We start from the raw sequence: 4,756 nt of genomic DNA on the forward strand, positions 1-4,756 counted from the left end.
CACCATAGTAGAACACAGATGAAGCTTCTAAGTTGATTTAATAGCAAGTAAGAAGTAGTACAATTCTAGTTTTAGGTATCGATTATAGACTTTTTAGCCGGCTTTGGTGCCTTGAACATGAGCTAGGACCTTAAGATTCCGCATGAAAGGAGGACTAGCAGCCGAGTTGCACGGGAAAATGTGAAAAGTGTTCATATGTAGTAAAAACCTGAGAAATCCGTCCGTTTTCATCATTTGTTACAGAATCGACTTAAATCCAGATCGTCACATTAGCCGCAGTTCTGTCTGAAACGGCTGTACTTATCGTCTGCAAAGCTATGTCGCGTGCTGCGGTATGCGGAGACACTAAAAGCACCATAGTAGAACATAGATGAAGCTTCTAAGTTGATCTAATAGCCAGTAAGAAGTAGTACAATTTACGTTTTAGGAATCGATTTTTGACTTTTTACCTGGCTTTGGAGCCATGGACATGATGTAGGACCTTAAGATTCTGCATGAAAGGAGGACTATCAGCCGAGTTGCATGGGAGAATGTTAAAAGTGTTCATATGTAGTAAAAACCTGAGAAATCCGTTCGTTTTCGTCATTTGTTATCGAATCGACTTAAACCCAGATTGTCACATTGGCCCCTCTTCTCTGAAACGGTTGTACTTATCGTCTGCAAAGCTATGTCGCGTGCTGCGGTATACGGAGACACTAAAAGCACCATAGTAGAACACAGATGAAGCTTCTAAGTTGATGTAATAGCCAGTAAGAAGTAGTACAGTTCAAGTTTTAGGTATCGATTATTGACTATTTTGCTGGCTTTTGTGCCTTTGTACATGAGCTATTAGCTTAAGAATCTGCATGAAAAGAGGACTAATAGCCGCGTTGCACGGGAGTATGTGAAAAGTGTTCATATGTAGTAACAACCTGAGAAATCCGTCCGTTTTCGTCATTTGTTATCGAATCGACTTAAAGCCAGATCGTCACATTGGCCGCTCTTCTCTCTGAAACGGTTGTACTTATCGTCTGCAAAGCTATGTCGCGTGCTGCGGTATGCGGAGACACTAAACCACCATAGTAGAACATAGATGAAGCTTCTAAGTTGATGTAATAGCCAGTAAGAAGTAGTACAGTTCAAGTTTTAGGTATCGATTATTGACTATTTTGCTGGCTTTTGTGCCTTTGTACATGAGCTAGGAGCTTAAGAATCTGCATGAAAAGAGGACTAGCAGCCGCGTTGCACGGGAGTATGTGAAAAGTGTTCATATGTAGTAACAACCTGAGAAATCCGTCCGTTTTCTTTATTTGTTATCGAATCGACTTAAAGCCAGATCGTCACATTGGCCGCTCTTCTCTCTGAAACGGTAGTACTTATCGTCTGCAAAGCTATGTCGCGTGCTGCGGTATATGGAGACACTAAAAGCACCATAGTAGAACACAGATGAAGCTTCTAAGTTGATGTAATAGCTAGTAAGAAGTAGTACAGTTCAAGATTTAGGTATCGATTATTGACTATTTAGCTGGCTTTGGTGCCTTGGACATGAGCTAGGAGCTTAAGATTCTGCATGTAAGGAGGACTAGCAGCCGCGTTGCCCGGGAGTATGTGAAAAGTGTTCATATGTAGTAAAAACCAGAGAAATCCGTCCGTTTTCGTCATTTGTTATCGAATCGACTGAAAGCCAGATCGTCACATTGGCCGCTCTTCTCTCTGAAACGGTTGTACTTATCATCTGCAAAGCTATGTCGCGTGCTGCGGTATGCGGAGACACTTAAATCACCATTGTAGAACACAGATGAAGCTTCTAAGTTGAAGTAATATCCAGTTAAATGTAGTACAATTCAAGACTTAGGTTCGATTATTCACTTTTTACCATTCTTTGGTGCCTTGGACATGAGCTAGGACCTTAAGATTCTGCATGAAAGGAGGACTAGCAGCCGAGTTGCATGGGAGAATGTGAAAAGTGTTCATATGTAGTAAAAACCTGAGAAATCAGTCCGTTTTCGTCATTTGTTATCGAATCGACTTAAACCCAGATTGTCACATTGGCCCCTCTTCTCTGAAACGGTTGTACTTATCGTCTGCAAAGCTATGTCGCGTGCTGCGGTATACGGAGACACTAAAAGCACCATAGTAGAACACAGATGAAGCTTCTAAGTTGAAGTAATAGCCAGTAAGAAGTAGTACAGTTCAAGTTTTAGGTATCGATTATTGACTATTTTGCTGGCTTTTGTGCCTTTGTACATGAGCTAGGAGCTTAAGAATCTGCATGAAAAGAGGACTAGCAGCCGCGTTGCACGGGAGTATGTGAAAAGTGTTCATATGTAGTAACAACCTGAGAAATCCGTCCGTTTTCTTTATTTGTTATCGAATCGACTTAAAGCCAGATCGTCACATTGGCCGCTCTTCTCTCTGAAACGGTAGTACTTATCGTCTGCAAAGCTATGTCGCGTGCTGCGGTATATGGAGACACTAAAAGCACCATAGTAGAACACAGATGAAGCTTCTAAGTTGATGTAATAGCTAGTAAGAAGTAGTACAGTTCAAGATTTAGGTATCGATTATTGACTATTTAGCTGGCTTTGGTGCCTTGGACATGAGCTAGGAGCTTAAGATTCTGCATGTAAGGAGGACTAGCAGCCGCGTTGCCGGGAGTATGTGAAAAGTGTTCATATGTAGTAAAAACCAGAGAAATCCGTCCGTTTTCGTCATTTGTTATCGAATCGACTTAAAGCCAGATCGTCACATTGTCCGCTCTTCTCTCTGAAACGGTTGTACTTATCGTCTGCAAAGCTATGTCGCGTGCTGCGGTATGCGGAGACACTAAACCACCATAGCAGAACATAGATGAAGCTTCTAAGTTGATGTAATAGCCAGTAAGAAGTAGTACAATTTACGTTTTAGGTATCGATTTTTGACTTTTTAGCTGGCTTTGGAGCCTTGGACATGAGGTAGGACCTTAGGATTCTGCATGAAAGGAGTACTAGTAGCCGCGTTGCACGGGAGTATTGTGAAAAGTGTTCATATGTAGTAAAAAAGTGAGAAATCCGTCCGTTTTCGTCATTTGTTATCGAATCAACTTGAAGCCAGATCGTCACATTGTACTTATCGTCTGCAAAGATATGTCGCGTGATGCGGTATGCGGAGACACTAAAAGCACCATAGTAGAACACAGATGAGGCTTCTAAGTTGATGTAATAGCCAGTAAGAAGTAGTAAAATTCAAGTTTTAGGTATCGATTACTGACTATTTTGCTGGCTTTGGTGCCTTGGACATGAGCTAGGAACTTAAGATTCTGCATGAAAAGAGAACTAGCAGCCGCGTTGCACGGGAGTATGTGAAAAGTGTTCATATGTAGTAAAAACCTGAGAAATCCGTCCGTTTTTGTCATTTGTTATCGAATCGACTTAAAGCCAGATCGTCACATTGGTCGCTCTTCTCTCTGAAACGGTTGTACTTATCGTCTGCAAAGCTATGTCGCGTGCTGCAGTATGCGGAACACTAAAAGCACCATAGTAGAACACACATGAAGCTTCTAAGTTGATGTAATAGCAAGTAAGAAGTAGTACAATTCAAGTTTTAGTTATCGATTATTGACTTTTTAGCTGGCTTTGGTACATTGGACATGAGCTAGGACCTTAAGATTCTGCATGAAAGGAGGACTAGCAGCCGAGTTGCACGGGTGAATGCGAAAAGTGTTCATATGTAGTAAAAACCTGAGAAACCCGTCTGTTTTCGTCATTTGTTATCGCATCGACTTAAAGCCAGATCGTCACATTAGCCGGTCTTCTCTCTGAAACGGTTGTACTTATCGTCTGCAAAGGTATGTCGAGTGCTGCGGTATGTGGAGACTCTAAAAGCACCATAGTAGAACACAGATGAAGCTTCTAAGTTGATTTAATAGCAAGTAAGAAGTAGTACAATTCAAGTTTTAGGTATCGATTATTGACTTTTTAGCCTGCTTTGGTGCCTTGAACATGAGCTAGGACCTTAAGATTCTGCATGAAAGGAGAACTAGCAGCCGAGTTGCACGGGAAAATGTGAAAAGTGTTCATATGTAGTAAAAACCTGAGAAATTCGTCCGTTTTCATCATTTGTTACAGAATCGACTTAAAGCCAGATCGTCACATTGGCCGTTCTTCTCTCTGAAACGGTTGTACTTATCGTCCGCAAAGCTATGTCGCGTGCTGCGGTATGCGGAGACACTAAAAGCACCATAAATGAACACAGATGAAGCTTCTAAGTTGATGTAATAGCCAGTAAGAAGTAGTGCAGTTCAAGTTTTAGTTATCGATTATTGACTATTTTGCTGGCTTTTGTGCCTTTGTACATGAGCTAGGAGCTTACGATTCTGCATGAAAGGAGGACTAGCAGTCGCGTTGCACGGGAGTATGTGAAAAGTGTTCTTATGTAGTAAAAACCAGAGAAATCCGTCCGTTTTCGTCATTTGTTATCGAATCGACTTAAAGCCAGATCGTCACATTGGCCGCTCTTCTCTCTGAAACGGTATACTTATCGTCTGCAAAGCTATGTCGCGTGCTGCGGTATACGGAGACACTAAAAGCACCATAGTAGAACACAGATGAAGCTTCTAAGTTGATGTAATAGCTAGTAAGAAGTAGTACAGTTCAAGATTTAGGTATCGATTATTGACAATTTAGCTGGTCTTGGTGCCTTGGACATGAGCTAGGTGCTTAAGATTCTGCATGAAAGGAGGACTAGCAGCCGCGTTGCACGGGACTATGTGAAAAGTGTTCATATGTAGTACAAACCA

The sequence above is a fragment of the Schistocerca gregaria genome, unplaced genomic scaffold (assembly GCF_023897955.1).
Source record: "Schistocerca gregaria isolate iqSchGreg1 unplaced genomic scaffold, iqSchGreg1.2 ptg000386l, whole genome shotgun sequence".
Taxonomy (NCBI): Eukaryota; Metazoa; Arthropoda; class Insecta; order Orthoptera; family Acrididae; genus Schistocerca; species Schistocerca gregaria.